At 41.2% G+C, this 20,421-nt stretch overlaps 1 protein-coding gene across 3 annotated transcripts in view; it reads left to right on the forward strand.

Annotated features, from left to right (window-relative positions):
• The window catches only part of LOC128738597 (FH1/FH2 domain-containing protein 3-like), a 192,929-nt gene that overhangs the window by 39,388 nt on the left and 133,120 nt on the right, over nt 1-20,421 (forward strand). The gene's annotated exons all lie outside the window — the stretch shown is intronic.

Genomic DNA, 20,421 nt, shown 5'->3' on the forward strand with positions numbered 1-20,421 from the left:
GATCATATATTTTAGGTGATATCGTACTAATATCAGTTGGAGAAAAATTTATGTGATAACTGTTAAATCCAACCATAGTAACAGAAGACGAATATTTATTTCTCTGGCACTTCCTCGTGCTGCTTCCTATCTTTTCGGTAGAATCTACTGTGTTGAGAATTTCACCAATGTTTGATTGAAAAATGTGCCTCATTATTATTTGCCATTCCGATTGTAAAGACAAGATAATGTCAGTTGCTTAGGGTGAAAAAGATGTTAGGTTGGTTTAAAATATGGCTTATTTAAATAAATAAAATATGACTTTCGGTTATGTAGCAAAAAATTAAGTTTTAATATCACCAAAGCTACAGCAGAGCCCCCGAAGGTGTAGGAAATGTGTAGAACAACAGAATATGTAAATCCCCTGCCGAAACAATTTAATTATTGCTGGAACTAAAGAAAGAAGAAGCTCTGATGGTCTGAGTTCAGAATAGAACATGAAAGTCGAATGCAAATGAGTTCCCACAAAAAACAATAAGAAACTCCCTGCTAGATCATGACAGCGAACGGAGTCCGGAGTCGTGTGATTACTGGAGTAAATTGTTGTTGTTACGTTTTTGTATGTTTTATTTTCATGTACAAGTTTTATTACCCCTCGTGTGGTGGTATGTTGTTAAGTGCCGGTTGGAATACCGTGATAATAATCTGCTGTTTACATACTGACCCATGACTTCCGCGTCGTTGGTTATCAAGTAAATCTTCTTCCATTTATTTAAAGAAATTTTTATGAACATTTAAAAATAATTTGTAATCACTAATTAGCATCTTGCCATTATCTTGCTAATTTCAATGGCAGTGAATAAACAGTGTCGCCATCGCGAGCGTATCACAGAACTTTCCGGTGACCTCAATCCACTTCAAACAGAGCCATTATGGGCGGTTTGAAATCAAGTGCATCCATTAGGGCCGAGCCCATCACTGACCTCAGTACCCAGAAACATAGATCAAACAGTCTCTCCATAATCTCCTGCTAATGGTATTGCAATTAAAACCTTTTGGTTGCACTGCTGCCGCGGTTGCTTGGTGGCATTAGCATCAGATAACACTTCTAGGAAAGACGTTACTACCCACAAAATTGAACGAGAAGAGCTCGGTGGTCGGATTTCCGGCAGATTTTCAACACCTTCAATGTTGTTGTTATTACTGGCCTGAAATAAAAACAACATGTATTCACAAAACACTCATTATTAACCGCCATCCAACGAAGGGAGGAGAAACAACAAGAAGCATTATCTCGACACTCGACTCAGGAGATGATGCCTTGGCAGATTCACCTGAAACAATTAGACCTGAAGACCTAAAGACCCGTGCTTGAAGGCGAAAGATCGGCACAGAAAACGAAACAGAGGGAAAGAGAGGAAGCACAACTGATTCATCAGCGCGCTCGAAAGCCGCCCGTCAGTAATGCGTTCGGCACCAGACAAGAGCAAAACACAGCCCGACAGGGAGGGAAACCTCAGTGACCCGTGTCTGAAATTGAACTCGAAATCTAGATTCGGTTTCGCCCGTTGCCGTCGTCGCGCCACGCCGTCCGCCAGCTGGTGGTGACCCGTCAAGACCGGTGGCGAACAATGAAACCATCGAACATGAACGACTTGGGCTTGATGCAAAATTTTACCGAAGCCGCCCCGGCGGCGTTGGCGACCGTGATTTGGCAAGAAAAGAGGAGATTGACCTGTCGACTTTAACCCATTCGATACGCCACTGCGTACCAACGGATAGTCAGCCACCCATCATCCTTTCCATCTTCTCCCGTAGCATCAAGCTAACAGATCTAATGAAAATTCTTAGCATTCCTGCACCTTCCTTGCGCCGAAGAGATCTGACTGATGAAAAGGCGACGGCACCGTCATTCAGAGGTAAAATGTTTCGTCTTTGTAAAAATATGTACTTGTTTTAAACATGCTGAGTTTTTACCCTCAAACCCCCTCCTGTCAGAGGGTGACAATCTTCTCACTCCAAGAGTAAGCAACCGCTCAGATGAGATAAGATGAAACTGAATTGCTCCTTTCATATGCCGTAATTTAATTGAATAAATTAATACCGCAGGAATGCTAGTTCATGGTTGCAGAGCACATCGATGTTTTTATTCGGAAGTTGTGCCCGTGCGAACTGCTCCTTGTCTGGCCTGGCAGACTAGAATTTCAAACAGCCATTGCAGGCTTTCAACGGAGAAAAAGTGCTTCTCACTCCTTTCCTATTACCGTGACAGGCTCAAAGGGTTCCGAGTGGAAGACGATGATTGAATTAACATCGTCTCCTTGTCGCCTTCGCTTCTCCTATACGCTGCCATCCTCGCCGTCTGTCTCAGTTGATTCTGATCAGGAGGCACCCCTTCTTCTATCTGCTTAGGGCTATTACATCCAAAGAAAGTAATGATTCACGATCAATATTTCAAAGACTCATATATAGCGCAGGAAACTCATAAAAACACACAACCTATGTTTACAAATTTGCATTTACGTCTTTCCGAAAAGCTACTTCCAGCTCCTAGTGCGGTCATCCTTCTTCTTGTGTGTAGGTAGGACTTTATTGGGTGCTGGCGAGCGAGAATCATGGGAAACGAACGGATAAAAACACCAGCAGCTGAAGGGGAAGCGGACAAAACGAAATTCAATATCTATCCTACCAACATAATCGAAATAGGAAACCCGCCCGCCCGCCAGGTGTGAGAGTAAACAAAACGTATGAGAAACGAAACGCCTCACACCGTGCCGCGCCTCGCCTCCGGACGACCGAACCGAAGTTATTGAGTTATTCTGGGCTGTAAATTAAATTTAACTATTAGTTCTGCTCACCGTCCGACGAATACGATGATGACCACGATGATGGTGGTGATGATGAAGTTGATGCTATCAGAAAATTTAGGCTGAACGCCAACCATCCATCTATCCATCGGTAGTTCTTGGGAGTTTCGGTTGTAATTTTATTGCCCGAGAACAGATCCTCCCCGGCGGTCGGCGCGCGGCGCGGTGGTGGTAACCATTATCGTTGCTCCTTTGTTTCTTTTGTTAGATATATGTATTCATTTGAAGAGGTTTTTTTTATGATTTTCAATAAGAAAGGGAAAACGTATTTTTGTTATGTCGGTACACATCGGAAAGAGCTGAGCATGATCCGGCAGGTTTTTCGTTGTTTTAATTGCAGTGAGTTAACTCAGAGCGGTTGAAATTGAGGAACTCTGCAATTTCGGAATTAAGGAAGATTACACTTGCTGAAAGGATGTCGGAAAATGTTGCGGTTGCTTGACTACGTTCATTTGAAAGTGAGAGCAATTTAATTTCGCGTTCGAATTTACTCAATAAGCTCTGATGAATGGAAATCACTCAGGTCGTTCTTAAGTTACGCTACCATGATTTCTTGTCTTCACTCTGTTTGCTGAAGGATGTTACAATCATAATTTGCGAACTTATATCGTCAGATACTGTACAGGCACCTCGTCCACTTTGTTCCCACGGAATGCCAGTTTTCCTAAAAATGCTTCTCGCTTCAAACAGTTTTTTGAGGTCTTCTCTGGGTTCCGGTTTACGATAGTTTAGTATTGGATGGAGCCCTGGATTTTTGAGAGTTTGTGTTCTTGGAAACCACCTGCACGTGGCTTTAGACAGAACACTCCATCATGGACTTGTTCCGTAATGATAGGATGCCAAATCCGGCCAAAATAGCACGGAACAAACATATTGCTTTTGGCTTTAGGTTGAAAAAAAAACGGCTGAACGAAGCAGATGGCCAACCAGTTATTTCTAGCTAACTTAGACAGTGTCTGTTGAAATAAATATCTGCTTAAATTCTGGCAGAACGTCAGCTGTCAATGTAGTTCTACGGAGTACGGAGTGATGCAAAAGCATATGCATTTAAATCTTAGGATTTGTTTACTGTAAAATACTTTTATCTATTGCAAAACAATGTAACCAACAAATATGACATGATTGTACAATTGTTAATAAAGTTACACCTTACTGAAGTGAATAGCAAGATGTGAGTAAAATTCCGTTTAATATTTTACCAAGCTCAACAGGTTATTGGCCCAGCCGTTTACCTTGCGATCATTTTAGGAGAGACTACAGGATTTTGACGAATTGCGTAATTCGAGGAAGAATATCCCGGAGAGTTACCCTCCGTTTTGCTTCAAAATTTAGCGGTTTTGAGTGCCTTGTCGCCTCTGTAATCTATAGTTTCTGTAGGCAGTAGCGATCGACGAAACGGTAGCTACGTAGGGGCACTCTCGAGTGCACATTGCCGTTGACTATAGTACGTGACATCTACGACGGAAACCGAGCCACCTTCCTATAGGTCTGGAGGTGGCATTCCAAGTTACTATTTGGGTTTTATTACGCGTTTATGATAGACTTATGGGTAATAAGAGTGCTATAAAACTCACATTGTTACTTGGTTACTGTGAGCTTCGCCTGGTTCTATTAACCAGTAGAAGAAGCAACTTCTGAGCAAGAGACAGTTAAACGAAGACATTCAAGGCATGGACAAAATCGTTGTGCTGAGCAACAACGAAGTACTGAACAAGGTCATCGGTTTGAAATATGCCATAGAACATCTCTTTGGTATAAATCATAAAAATCTAGAAACATTGGCAAAGATATTTCTGCTAAATGCTATACCGATGAAGTACAAATTCATCAAGGGGTCGCTAATGATTCAACCTCATGAAGAGATCTGTAAGAAAACAATCGCCGAATTGAAGCATGTATTCCAGGACGCAGAAGTTCATGAGCCTTAAGAACAGAAAAGCCATAACATTGAACTAAAGTCTATAAAGTTGATTACTGTATGTTCGCAGAACGAGACAGAAACCGATAGGGAATACGCGATGATAATAGATAGGAACATCAAAAGAAGAAGCAAAATAATAAGATCCATAGCGGATTCAGGAGCAAGTGACCACAGAGCGAACGACAAGTCACTGTCGGAAGAGAAGGAGTTGCATAAACCGATCACGGTAACAACTACAAAAGTTGATTATAATCTTCGGGCTCCGAACTGTGTCATTTGCGGAAACGAAGTTGGTACTTCGGGGAATTAAGGAAAAGAAGAAAACTTTTTCCAAATTAAATTGTGCTATTTATATTCTCGACAGATACTTGCAAGCTTCATCAATGTCTGTTGTCGAAAGTTCGGATTGTTTCACTTTTACTTCATCAGGGAATACAAGTCGAACAAACAAGATGGATCAGCATTGGATGGATATGGATATCATACAGCAAAGCCTGGGTGCTAATTCCGTTATCGAAATTTGACCTTCTGTTTTTATACGACAGACTTCGCAACCAGCTGTTAGAATACAGGACAGCGCGGGGTCAGTGCTACGATCCTATTGATTCTAACAGCCTCTCCCAGCAGAGATTCGAACATACGACGAATGGCTTATTGGACCAACTCGAGGCCAACTGGGAGGCATCAACTGGATGGATATCAAATGATTCTTAATACTTGGCATGCAAGACTAGTGCGTTTGACAAATGCGGGAATAGAGATGCTTATCATGAAGGGAATGGTTTAAGGTATCAGCTGCATTTCAGAAGTTATAGAGATAGCAAACGAATGTAATGGTTGTTTGGTGGAGAAGCAGGCAGCTTTCAAATTTCAAAACACAAAATAGCCAACATCAAAACAACCATTAGAATTAACAAAGTAAAGTTCAGACATAGCATAGAGCAGTAAGCCTGCGATAGTTATCGTTGTCTTATGAAATGAACGACTGTCGGAGGAAACCAAAAAGAAGGGAATGGTTGAGGGATCAACTACACTTTACTGATAGATACAGCAAATCTGGTAGGTGAAGTAGCCAACTTCCAAATGAGAAAACTGTGGTCAAAATGTTTAATTTGAATGTAATTCGCATCATAGTGGGTTCTAATGCTGTATGCCGCTCACGGAAGTGTGTGAAAACGCTGCACACGGTCGATTTAGCCAATTTAGTCAACGTTTTTGCGATTTTTGAACCTAACCACGTCGGATTTTTGAAGTCAACTATAGCACCGTAGCGTGCAGTTGGTCAGACCGGCCCTCGCCAAGGGTGCTAGCTCTACGGGGCGCCAAAAACGGCTTGATCCTCAGTAAGGCTCTCTCTAGTGTAGCGTAGTAGTATGGATATAGGGAGTTGGACGAATCATGTACGAATCATCGTCTAATCATTGTAAAAAATAATAAACATCGAAGGAACACGATTTAAAAAATGAGGGTGTGGCAAATCGGGCCTTCGTCACGGTTGCCACAATGTCACGCCACGGCTGAAAAATCAAGTCTAGATACTGGGTATAAATTCTGATTTGAAATGTGGTCCAAAACAAAATCCTATCAAAAATATGGGCCACAAAATATTATCTTAAACCTGGTCCAAATTTGATGAAAATGTGGTCGAGAATCTGATGGATATCAGGTCAGGTCCAGAATCCAAAATACGACCAAATTTTAATGATAAATGTAGTCCAAAATGTGGTCCAGAATTTAGTTAAAATCTGTTACAAAATTTATTACAAAATCTAGAACAAAATTTAATAGAAAAATGTGGTCCGCTATCTAGTTCCGGTCCAAAATATGGTGCAGGTACAGAATCTGGTTCAAGACCTGATGCAAAATCTGTTTGGTGGTTGAAAATGTGATCAAAAATGTGACCCACAATCTAGTTTATTTTCTGGTCCAGTTCCAGAATCGGAACCAAAGTTTGTTTCAAAATTTGGTTTAAAATCTGATAGAAAAACAAGATCCATAATTTGGTATAGGTACAGAATCTGATCCAAAATTTGATCAAAAACGTGGTCCAACGTAACCAAAATCTGGGCCAAATCTGATAAAATTTGATCCAAAATCTGGTCTAGAATCTGATGCAACTCCAAGATGTAGCTCAGATCCAGAATGTGGTCCAGGTCCAGAATCTGATCCAAAATTTGATAAAAAATGAGAACCAAAAGGTGATCAAAAATGTGGCTTAAAGTCTTATCCTAAAACTGGTCCGCACCTAATAAAAATGCGGTCGAAAATCTGGTTCAAAATCTGATGCAGATCCTGAATGTGGTCCAGACCACCTCTAGAATCTGGATCCAAAATCTAACCCAAAATCCGATCCACAATCTGCTCAAAAATCTGATCAAATATGTGGTTCAAAATTTAATCCAGAATTTAATTCACATCTGTTCCGAAAATGGAACTGAAAATTGATCAAAAATGTGGTCCACAAGATAGTCCAGGTCCGGAATCTGGTTCAAATCATGATCTAAATACTGGATGGTGGTTTAAAAACCGGTCAAAAAACTGTGTGTGACCCCAAATCTGTTTTAGATCCCTAATCTGGCCCAAAAAATCTGATCGAAAACGTGTTCTCAAATCTGGTTTATGACCTGTTTTTGTTCCAGAACCTAGTTTATATTCTGGTCCAGTTCCAGAATCTGAACCAAAGTTTGTTTCAAAATGTGCTTTAAAATCTGATAGAAAAATAAGGTGTATAATCTGGTCCAAAATTTGATCAAAAACGTGGTCCTACATATCCAAAATCTGGGCCAAATCTGATACAAATGTGATCCAAAATCTAGTCTAGAATCTGATGCAGCTCCAAGATGTAGTTCAGATCCAGAATGTAGTTCAGATCCAGAATGTGGTTCAGGTCCAGAATCTGATCCAAAATTTGATCAAAAATGAGAACCAATAGGTGATTAAAAATGTGGCTTAAAGTTTTATCCTAAAGTTGGTCCGAACCTAATAAAAATGTGATCTGGTTCAAAATCTGGTTCAGAATCTGATGCAGATCCTGAATGTGGTCCAAACCAGCTTTGGAATCTGGATCCAAAATATAATCCATAGTCCGATCCACAATCTGGTAAAAAATCTGATCAAATATGTGGTTCAAAATTTGGTCCAGAATCTAATTCACATCTGTTCCGAAAATGGCAATGAAAATTGATAAAAAATGTGGTCCACAAGATAGTCCAGGTCCGGAATCTGGTTCTAACCCTGTTCTAGAAGCTGGATGGTGGTTTAAAAACTAGTCAAAAAACTGTGTGTGGCCCCAAATCTGCTTTAAGTCCTTAATCTGGCCCAAAAATCTGATCGAAAATGTGTTACCAAATCTAGTTTATGACCTGTTTTTGTTCCAGAACCTGGTTCAAAATTTAATACGACATCTACTTCGAAATCTGATGAAAGAAAATGTGGACCAAAATGTGGTCTATGTCCAGAATTAGGTGCGGGTCCATGATCTGATTTTGGTCCAAAATGTGGTCCAATATCTGGTCAAAAATCTGATCAAAAATGTGGTCCAAAATCACAAAAAGGGAGAAAAAATGCAAAATGGCAATTATCGTGGGATTTAGGCTTTTGCGGCAGAGCTCTCAATTGGTTACGTTTGTACTTCGTTGGTCGTCAGCTAACAGTGAAAATCGGTGATAATTTTTCTGGTGGATTTGCTGCACCGTCTGAGATTCTTCAAGGTAGCCACCTCGGACCATTGATTTTTTAAACGATGCGAATTTCAAACTGAGAGTTTCCCGTTCGTTTATCGCGTTTCCCGATGATTTAAAAATCTTTAGCTTCAGCTCTATCGCTGTTGCCTACATGATTTAACAGTTTTGATAGATTGACAGCTTTGCAAATTGGTGTAGCACAAACCTTATAAAGGTTAATCCTAGAAAAGCTACCACCATCACTTTTTCAAGAAAGAAAGAACTTATCACATTCGAATACAAGTTTTGGAAAAACAAGCTGTATCAAAGATTTTCTCACCAGTATCAGGTTACAGGTCTACCTAAAAATTTTGCGAAGCCATGGATTTCTGCAAATTCCATCTAGACGAACGAACCTACGTAGTATAGTTGGATTTCTTCAAATCTTCAACAGCGTCTCCAAAGGGTTCGATTTTCATTTATCCATGGAACCAATGAACGGTAATTTTAACCCTCCGTTATTCGCGCTGTTGTATTTTGTACAACACCTGTGAACCGTTAACTTTATCTCATTATTTCTCGGGATTCCAGTAATAAAGAAAATTACTTTTTTTAGCAAAGTTGATCCTCAGACTATGATCCTTCAAACGGTGGAAAAAGTTTCATAAGTTTTTTACCAAGTGGCATTAGCATTTGAGTGAATTCTGTTAGGTTTTAGCATGTCTATAAATCGAAGTTGACGCGAGTAACGAAAGGTTAATGCAATTTTAATCAATTTAAATATCATTAGGGCATGAACTTAGCCCGTTTACAATGTAAATAAATAGAAAAACACGGCTGTGCACAATAAGTATAAAAATTTTTTCGATTAGCAATGCTAACGAGCATTTAATTCTGAAATATTCGAAGATTGTGTTGAAACGGTACCTTAGGAAAAATGTTCGTCGTTTTATCCTTTTGGACCACAGTGCCTTGGCCTTCTAGTTGGCTTCGAGGTACGATGCAGGCCTAATAAGCCAGTCGTCGTATGTTCGAATCTCGACTGGGAGAGGCTGTTAGAGTCAATAGCATCGTAGCAACTGACCCTGCAATTGTCCTGCACTCTAACAGCTGGCGGCGAAGTCTGTCGTATAAGAACAGAAGGTCAAGTTTCGATAACGGAATGTAGCACCCAGGCTTTGCTTTGCCTTGGTTATTTAAATTAAACGATATTTATTTTAGAAACTTCTCGGAATCTGATTTTTCATTAAGTTGTTGCAATTTTTGAACATAAAATGTTTTTTCTAATTGCTAGATTTTACCCTTTCAACCACAACTGGGAATTTTAATTTTTTAATTTTGTGTATATTTTAGAAAACTTAGTATATTCCTATAGAGCTCAAGTAAATCATGTTTGAAACGTTGTTTCATCAATGGTAATTTATTGCACTGCTCAGTTTTGTGCTTAATGTGCATAAAAGAAGATGGGAAAGTTTTCGAAAGTTTATCTTTTGGTATAGACTTTAATGACCTGGCAGTTAAAACCATAACGAAAATCGGAGTTTTGCTTCGCTTTTACTACGAGTTTTACAGCCAATTTCAGTATAAAGTGAGCAATAAAACCCTTATTGTTACCGGAGATTCTATACCACTGGGAAATGAAATCGAAAGTCGAATTGCCATCACATTTGCAAAATTTTCACAGTAGGAAAGGAGAACGGAAATAAAAATCACATCAACATTTTACTGTTGCTACCTGTTATTCATTTATTGATGAAAAAACAAAAACAAAAATTGTATTTTCGAAATATGAATATGATTGGTTCTCCAATAAATAAAGCTTTTTTTAAAGCAATAATGTCGGTGAAAGGGGGTCTTTGAAGCAATGTAGGTAATTCTTTGTCGAAGCTGTAACTAAATTCAGACTAAGCGAATCACCACCGATAATTATTACAAATTATGGTAGAAAATTGTAAGAAACAATCGAACAGCAATAATAACAATTTACACATATTTGAGATTCTCAAGAATCACTCTTTTGATTATGTGAAAGTCTTGCTGGTTGATTTTTAAACAAAACAATATGAAAGTTTCTAATTCAGCGATGCAGTGATAAAATAAACTATTCAGCAGTAAAAAAAATACCTTAGAATCTTTGAATGCTGCTAGATACTGATCAAATTGAATGTTTTCTCAAAGTCTAGCAATAGAAAAGAAAGACGGCCTGGAAATTAAACATAAATCTCTTACTCGAAGCTCAAACTAGATGGAAATAGCAAAATGGCCCTCATTAGCACTGCCTGATGCTTATTCTCTCTATAATGAAGAGATGTTACTGCAGCGCGTCCTAATGAAGTCGCAATAATAATTGCCCCCGATTCACTCTGGTCTAAAAAATAACACTAATTAGAACGGTAGATTCAGCTCATTTGTTACAGGTTTGGAAGAGATAATTTCGCTACCTTGCATCATTTTCGCCATAACTGTCTTTTACTTGTTCTTTTTCCTTCCTTGTTGGGAAATCATAGCGTTATGTCATCTGCTGATTAAGTTTTGTTGTTTTAATTATAAAACAATAAAACCCTTTAGAAAAAGTCATAAGATAAATACATATAAAAGTAATTGCAAGAATTGTTGTTGCTTTATAACTCCGCTGTTTTGAGGTCATAGCAACTTCAGTAAATTGCAATTTTTCAAAGGCGCTTGGTAAAAGCAACCATTTCCAAACACCATAAAATGACATCCGTCCGGTCAAATAACTGTCTCAATTCTAATCAATGTGCAACACTGTTCGGTATTGCCAATAATGGATGATCCTAAAGCGTCACTATCGAACCTCAATCTGCGGCAAAAGCTTGCGTAAGGGTGGTGCTGGAGCTGGTACTGGTGGTTGGTATCCGCGATGAGCCTGACCGGCTGTACCGAATTACGACGACGACGACGGAGCGGTGGTGCCCACCGCAAGCGCGGCTAATTGGCGGAAAACTTCAGTTTGGCCTCCGCTGTCGGTCAATCGCTAGCGTTTATATTCATCATCATCAACATCATCACCATCGCCGCCGCCGCCATTATCATCATCAGGCACCGAATCAACGTGCTATTTGGGTTGACGTTCACTTTCAGTTTCGGCGAGGTTTTTCGCAAATCAATGCAATGCCTCTGCCTCATCCTTCTCCTCCTCCCGTCAATCCAACAAATATTGCGGGTGTACTTCCTTTTGGGTTCGTGCCAAAAAACGCGGTTGCACCGAAAGTTCAGCTAATCGATGATATCGCGGATCGGCCGGTGCGGCGAGCGGAGAGGTATAGGTGCCGGCTGCGCCGCCGACGATTCGGTGGTTGCGCCATCTGGACTGTAACAATGTAAAAATAAGAAAGGAACAACCGTGGTGAATTATAATGACGGTAAATTTCGCGCGAACAACTGAGGAGTCGAACGAAAAAAAAGGTGGAGGAAGAATTATGCATAAAAATTAGCCGAAGTACTACTCGTAAACTGAAACAAATAATCGAATCGTGCAATATAGAAACCGAAAAAAAATGTTATGCATTGATGCGAAGGAGATGAGAAAAGGTTTTTTTTTGGTTTTGCTTTTTATCGAAGGGAACGAATTACTGAAAGTGATTTTTTTTAATATTCGATTATTGCCTGGTCAGAGATTATCCCACAGTTGTTATTCAATCGGACGAAACGATTCCGAAGTGTTCGATAAGCAAAACTGGACAACCGTGTGAAGGTGTTGCAATTTGATTCTGATTGGAATTCGAGTGCCTTTGGGTAGGGCCTTCGGACCAGCAGACCAAGTTGAGTAAATATCTTCTCTCGGTATGAAACCTACTAGATATAATGAGATTTATTTTCATTATTTATTGTTGACGTGATATTTTCATTATTTTACCATTAAATTGTGGTTACTTGCCGAGGGTAATTTGTAGCTTTGCCTCCTGCATTAAGCTTTAGAGTGGAACTTCTCGTAACTCCTACCGTGATGACCACTTTCTTTCGTCCCACGATGTCTCCAACTCCTCAGGATGCTGCACAGATAACTCGTGATCTTTTGCAATGACATCGGTAAAGATGTTTCGGGCGACAACCGTTATAACTGTCTGTCCGAATTAAGGTTAATAAGTCTGCTGGACTTGCTTTACAGTGTACTGCGGCATGAGCACCCCGCTGTCACAAATGTCATTCCCATACATTTTTCGTGTAGCCAACATCTCATCTAGCCCACAACAAACTTTGCTTCGGACAAAATGTATTTGTGAGTAGCCCGCTCTAACTTCAGCCTCGGATGAATCAGTATTGGTAAGCTCCCGAACAAAGTTACTTTTTTGCTTTTTTTCTTTTTGTGTCGGACGTGTAGGAAGCGTAAAAAGATGTTAGCTACTTCTTTACCCTTCAGTTTCATACGCCTGGGCATGAGTGATTCAAAAGCGCAAACAAACTTTCACGAATACCCAAAAAGTGCCAAAGCAAACGTCAAAGGAACCCTTGATCCTCAATTGTGATTATAGGTCTCATTCGGAAAGAAGTCAAGGCCAATCTCAACTCCTAACATCTCGGATCATAATTTGGAGAAAAAACTGAAGGCTGTGTAGGGAACGAGCCGAGTTAGATGAATCTGCGTAAAATAAATCTAATGAAACTGAATTATTTACTTGAGTGTAACTGAAACCCCTTGCATAGGAAGAATACCGTCATACGAACGATAAGAGACAAGGAGAGAAATGAATCGTTCAATATGAGACTTACGCATACTGTAGCATGATATAGCACGCTCTGAACAAGCGTCAGTTTTTGGACGAACGTAGACTTTGACGGACGTTGTTCCGTGTTTCGGAGGACTCGGTTGAAAATAACCGACGGACACGACAGGCTGACTGGTGTATTGTGTGGCAAATCTGTCTTCAGGAAAGCCACAAGTGCTATAGAGCAAGTAGATCACCAAACCGAATCCTCAACCAACAAACAGTGACCGAAATCCGGCTTCGTAAGCTGTACGACCAGATGCTAATGAAACACGATAGATGTGCCTTACTAGAAGACGATGAAACTTATACCAAAGCCGATTTCAGCCAAATTCCGGTGGTCAATTGTACAAGGCTCATGTTGGTGGTAATCTTCCTGCCAGATTCAAGACGACGATTTTGTTACGTATAAGATCATGAAGTTCGGAGGTATGTTTGATAGATCTGCATGTTTGATAGGTCGTGTTGACCATCCATGTACATCGTTGTCCTGTTAAGGATCAAGTTGGGAACCATATCGTAGTAGAGTCGTGTGTGCAAGAAATCCCTTCACGATGATCATTAGCTTTTCTGGGATCCACTGAGACATTTGCCCTTCGTCATCACGATGGAGTACGTCATACTCGAGGAGTTGATGTCAGCTTTTCTATTTTGGTTTTACTTTGCTTTATCTTCCATTTCAATGCGTCTTTGGCCACTCTGAGTAATGCGCTACACTGTTCTCGATGCTCGATGCTATAGTTCTTCCTCTCTGGATGCGTCTTTTGGCCCTGAACCAACTAGTGCGGGGATACTGTCGATACGTCTCAGAACTCGTAAGTCGCTTTCGACCTCACCGAGCCATCTCGCACGTTGGGACCCTTTGTCCATAGTGCCGGAGGGTGGGATTGTTCAAGAGAACCGTTTTGGCCGTACTATCGTCCGGCACACCGTGACTTACCGACTTTCACCAGATGTACTATGGGAGCCTGAAGCAGCGCCTGTAGCTCGTGGTTCATACACCTTCGTCACTCTTCGCTTTCAGTTTGTGCTCCGCCAAATCTTGTCCGCAGCACCTTCCGCTTCAATACGACAAGGGTGCGTATGTCCTCCGTGAGTCGCGTCACAGTTTCAAGTCTATAAAGATCTGCCGATTTAATAAGAACTTTGTAAATTGTAAGCTTTATACGGTGGCATATGCTTCCTGATCGTAGCATTTCGCGAAGTACACAGCTTCCTAATACTGTTATCAGCAATCCCAAATACACGAAATCATCAATGAAATTGCAAAACATTTCTAGTTGGTCTCCGCCAATGATTATCGTCCGTTTGGCACGCGTTTGTCTCCTTTAAGCCTCTGGCTTTCATGTATTTGGTCTTCGACTTTATTTCCAGCACAATCTTCATAGATTCCACTTTTAGTTTGGCGTAGATCGCCTCCCCTTTCCCAAACTTTCAGGCTATTAAATCAAAATCATCTTCGAGGTCGAAGAGTTGGCTACCCTTGCTGAAAATCATGCTGCATATTTCGATGCCCTCTAGTCGGGTCATCCCCTCAAGAGCGATGTTGAAAAGGCAATAGGGTAAGTCGTCACCTGGTCTCAATCTTCGCAGCATCTCGACGGGACTCAAGAGTGACCCCGACATGCGCTCGAAACACATCACTCGATACATTGTAGCTCTGGTTAGTCGCATCAGTTTGTCCGGACAGCCGTGTTCGAGGCATTATGTGCTATGGCTGGTTTTGGGCGACTGTATCGTGTGCTGCTTGGAAATCAATAAAGATTAGATGCGAAAGTGCGAATTTCTGCAAGATCTGCCTCTCCACTGTGCTCAGTCCTGGGCTAATTGTCGTCAATTCGTTGCGCGTCTCGAAACACCTGGCTACAACTTGGTCAAATCATTTAGCACGTTGGGCCCCTCTATTTCTGGTGTCGGTGAGGTTATTGCAGAGAACGGATTTTACCACGGTCGTGCGGCATCCTTGCGACGAGGCCGGCCCACCATAGCATCCCAACATTCGCCAGTTGTACGATTGGAAAACATTCCGCAAATCCTTTCGTTCAAATACGGCAAGTGCACGTATGTCTTCCGTAAGCAAAGTTACTGTCACAAGTCCTTCGAGTACTGCCGGTATGATTAGCGTTTTGTACATCGTCAGCTTTCTGCGACGGTGTATGCTCCTTGATCAAAGCGTCTTGCAGAGGGAAAAGTAGACCCGACTTCCAGGTTAAATGCGTCGTTGAATCTCCTTACTCGTATTATTGTCGACGGTGACCAAAGACCCTAAATATACGAACTTATCATCCACTTCCAGTTTATCGCCGTCAATAGTCACTGTCCGTGGAGGCAATCGTTGCTTTCCTTGGAGCCTCTTCCTACCAGATATTTGGTTTTCGGCGCATTGATTTATAATCCTATCCTCCAAGCCTCCGTTTTTAGTCTGGCGTACATTGCCTTCGCCGTCCCAAGGTTTAGTAATGATTTCGAGGTCGTCTGCGGAGACTAGGAGGTGGCTACTCTTGCTGAAGATCGTTTCTTTCGTTTCGATGCCAACTCGCCGGATCACACCTTCAATAGTGATATTGATTTGAATATAGGACACTCCATCCCCTTGTCGCAACCCTCTGCGCGATTTAATAGGACTCGAGAGTGTCCCCGAAACGCGCACGTAGCGTGCACAAATATCTGTATTTGTGGCAGCTCTGCTCCAGAGTAGCTTTTATCAGCCGCGTCAGTTTGTCCGGAAAACTGTACTCGTGCGTTCGCGTTCAACTGTATCGTATGCTGCCCTGAAATCCACAAAAATATGATGCGTGAGCACGTTGTACGTTTCTAGAGGATTTGTCGAAGAGTAAAAACTTGATCTGTAATCGGTGTAAGAATCGGTCATTTTCGGCGACTCTATTCTGAAGCCTGCTTAATAATTCACTATGAGATCTTGTGCTATCGATGATAGCCAGCGCAACGGGATTTAAGACAGTAATTTAAAAACGGTTTTTAGTATTATATTGCGATAGCTGCAGCAGTCGAGTCGATCACCCTTTTTGTAGATGGAACAAACAACTTCTTGTTTCCGTTTTTCGGGAAATTCTCTTCCTCCCAAATCATGGAAATATCCCAGTGAAAGCCGCTGCCCGTGTTTCTCGGCCGATTTGTAAAGCTCTGCTGGTAGGTGGTCCTTATCGGCGCCTTGTTGGTCTTACCGTTACCCCAATTACTCGTGTAACCTTTTGAAGATCAGGTACAGGAACGCCACTATCCTTCATGCCTATTTCTAGGTCAACTACCGTTCCGCTCCCTTCTGTATCTTCACCATTGAAGTGTTAATGGAACAACTGCTTCCAGCTCGGGACCCTCAGAAATCCTCCAGTTCACAATCGGCAGCAGCGACGAACTGCCGATGGTACCGTCGACGATGTATTCGCGGTTGTCGTTACGAAAAGGGTTATCGGTACCTTCCTTTAACAGTGCAACTTCTAACTTAGCCAGGGCCTCCAGCAAACTAAGGTTGTATGAGATCTCGCAAATTTGGTCTTTACCGAAGTTGAACAAAACTAAGCGAAATTTATAGCAGGGCCCAACCCTGCTTTTTGCTATAATCACTATTGAGTGAACGCTTATAGTTAGTTTTGTGCAGTCGCTCCTCATCCGCCATTCCCATCCCTGGCTCTCCCGTCTCCAATTATAGTATCGCTGGCGAGTCCTCATTTCATTCCTCGGACAGGTACATGAACTACAAGAGTGACTATTGCACTGTTAAAGGCTTCATCGGGATAACATAGAATTCAGCACAATGAAGCGATAACGAGGGGTCTGAGATTCAATTCAAGTTAAAGTTACTTTCACACCGAATAGCTCGCTACAATTGTTGTGCGGTGAGTTTCTCTCTACGGTTACTTAAATCCCTGTTTCCACGTTTGCCTTATTATAGCAAGAATTATGACCAAAAAGTTGTAGCTCGAAGAGCATCTCCGCTTTTTAGAATGCGCCTAGGTTTAATCTCTTTTGGACTGAAGGATTTATACTCCAGGACTTCTCATATCTTCGGCAAACTTGTGAAAGCACGTATTGCGTTGCGAACCGTGCCTAGCTATTAAGTTCTAGGTTTTGATGCATTTTGCCGTCTGGCTATTGAAACGCACTTCAGAGCCAATTTCTTTTGTATGCTCCGGTGCTATGTGTTTTTGGAGCGCACTGTGCAACACCGCGCCAGCGCACGCTCAGCTGGTATTTTCATTCGTATTCATTTACAAAAAGGCTGAGAGCACTCTCTTTCGTTTGTAAATATATAAGTTGTTCTAAGATTGCACGGCGCACCAATTTTACGTGCGACACCGCGCTTGTTACGGGGTCATACCGAGCTATAGTACGGAGCTAGAGTAGCGAGCTCGAGTTTTCCAACAGTTTAGTCACGTATGCAAAATATGAATGTATAAGATGGAAACTAATAAAGAAAGAAATCATGCTGAAGATTAAAGCATCGCGTTCGGGTTCTTTATCTCTCAGGTAGCGAACCAGTACACAGCACCGATATTGCGTTTAATTATTAAAAACACTTGGTGCGGTGCATCATTGAGGAACGGTGAAACTCCGAGTGGTGCTTACAATAAGTCTGTTCTTCGGAGAATTCCTGTGTATTCGCTATTTTACCAAATTGTCCGCCCAGTTAGCATCGAGGTTACGATACTGGCCTAACAAGGACGCTTATACCCATGGCTTTGCTTTGCTGTGTATTCGACTACTAGAACATCTTCCTAGCTCCTCTCACGTCGAAGGTTAAGCTTCTTCTGCTCTACTTTTCTTAATTTTTGCTCTTTCTAGATCATTGGGCTTCCGAAGGCTTGCCATCTGCTGCCCCCGTCTTGCTCCAGATTCTCTTACTCTTCCTTAGTTTTCGTGTTTTGATCCTCTCTTTCACTAGGCGCTTCCCTTTCCCTTTTATCTATTGATGGATTAAGGCTTGAAGATCTATTCGGCGTCTCCGGTACTTCGCAATTATCTTCTTCATGGTTTTGCCGAATGCGTTTTCAGCATTCAAAGCCATAGCTTTGCGTTCTTCTGCTCGTGTTCAACCGCGGTCATACCATAATGCTCCAGACCAGACGCATTGAAAAGCGAGTGGTCATGGGTACGAATCGCAGTTGAATCGAGACCAGTAAAGACCAAGTTACTTAACTATGGGTGAATTCTTAGATCACGCCTTGGCCTTTCTTTTTTCTGAATTTTGTTGAATTCGAATACGAAGGAAAAGTTGGGGATTGTTAAAAAAACTGATCATTCTCGAGCAGGAGCGAAGAGCAAAATAATATCAAAATGTGTTATTGGAAATCGAATAGCTCATATCAAAATTTGGTCTTGTTTTGGCTGACATAGGTGGTAAAATAACAAAAAATAATATCAAAATTTTACTCCTTTAAGGCCAAAAGAATAACTACTTGTGTTATTTGAATAACAAAGCAATAACATGACTGTATTCAGAGTTTAGAATAACATATTTTAGTATTATTAAGGTATTGAATAACAAATGCAGTAGTATGAGATTTTAAAAAATCATTTTATAGAATATTTATAATCAAAAATCTCTTTAATCAATAAAAAATTGTGTGAAATATATCGAATGTCATTTTAAGGCCAAAATAATATATGATAACAAAATCAGTTATTATAGTCATCTTACAACCACTGTTTTAAATATTTACTCAATAACAAAATGTGTTATCAATATGTCTCCATATCTATTCAATAACAAAATATACAGTTTGACACAGTTTGACATTGTTTTTAAATTATTTTGTTCTTCACTCCTGCTCGGGTTGCCATTCATACACAAAAACAGAGGCAATATCCTTTACGAAAAGAAAGTCAACATCCTTTTACACTTTTCTCAAGGTTTTTGCACCATAAATGAGCTGTGCTTCTTGTCCGGTACAGCCCACCTGCTCGTAGAACATACGGAAAGTGAATGAACGACACGGATGGGCCGCCGGGAAATCGTCCACATAGAAAAGTGAATATGAAACAATCACGCGCCACACGCACGATGCGATGCCTTTATATACAAATGGACTGACAATCGACGACTGGTTGAACACGCCGTGACATAATCGTAAATGGAGATTCAATTTCGATTTCAACTGTCGACGCCGCCGTCCTGGCGTGGCGTGGTGCCGACGCCTCCGTGGAATCATTATAACTTATCGATTCGAAATCGAGTGAGTGAGACAATTTTCCAGTGTAATTTGACTGTTCATGAAAACGTGACCCCATTTTCAGCGAATCGCGGCGCGGGTGCGGTATCAGTGCATCGCGAATGCTTGACGAACATTGAGTGAATGTCTGTCTGACGGTTCGGTAAATCAATAATAATTGTTTCGAAGACTATCGAACCCCACCACAGCACCGCCACCGCCCGTTGCGTTGCGTTGGTTGTTGGAAAGGCAATCAGCGTGCATAAACAAACAACCTATAATTCGAAGCAACCGACACAACACGGTAGCAAACTGCTTGTCACAGAAGGCGGCAGACAGTAGCAATTTCACCGTTTTTTTATTCGAAGGAAAAAGATTTATTGATCTGTGTAAAACGATTGCTGCATCCGGAGCTGCCGTGAAGCACGCAATTTCTCCAATTGCACTTTTGAAAATCATCGACGCATAGTGGGACCACGAAGGTGCGTGGTACTTGATAGGCTAATTGAGTTTTCATGCTGAATCATAAATTGCAGAGTGTTCACATGTACTTGTACCTAAAGTGAGGATGAGGATGTTTACTTCAAATAGAACATCACTTTTTGTACTGGAGCAATTAGTAAAACAAATCTGGAGATTATTTCCAACATTTCTTCTCTTCAGCACCACAGTGCCACTGGATTTACGTTCAATTATGCGCGGTTGACATCCTTTCAGTGTTTATATCCGACGCAGGACGATTAGTATTAATTTATATCTTTGCGATATGCGGCAGCCAAGGGTAATTTATGCTCTACGAATTAAGAGTTTTTTTTTATTTTGCTTTGCTGTGCGGGAAAACTATCTCCTGCCGAGCCCGCCTCTCGCTTCTGTAACGGACGGCCCTGTCGGTCGTGGGTATGGCAGCCAGTTTCAGTGCAACGCTCAACGTCACGCTCGGCTGATAAAGTGCTTGCATTTCCGACCAATTTGTACCGGACAATTAATATACAACTGATAGATTTTTATGCAACTTCATCTTTCTCGTGTGGTCCACCAATGGGGACAAATGGCACGTTTCATAATTTATTATTCCCCCACAGAAGCTGCTGCCAT

Source organism: Sabethes cyaneus, chromosome 2 (genome assembly GCF_943734655.1).
Source record: "Sabethes cyaneus chromosome 2, idSabCyanKW18_F2, whole genome shotgun sequence".
Taxonomy (NCBI): domain Eukaryota; kingdom Metazoa; phylum Arthropoda; class Insecta; order Diptera; family Culicidae; genus Sabethes; species Sabethes cyaneus.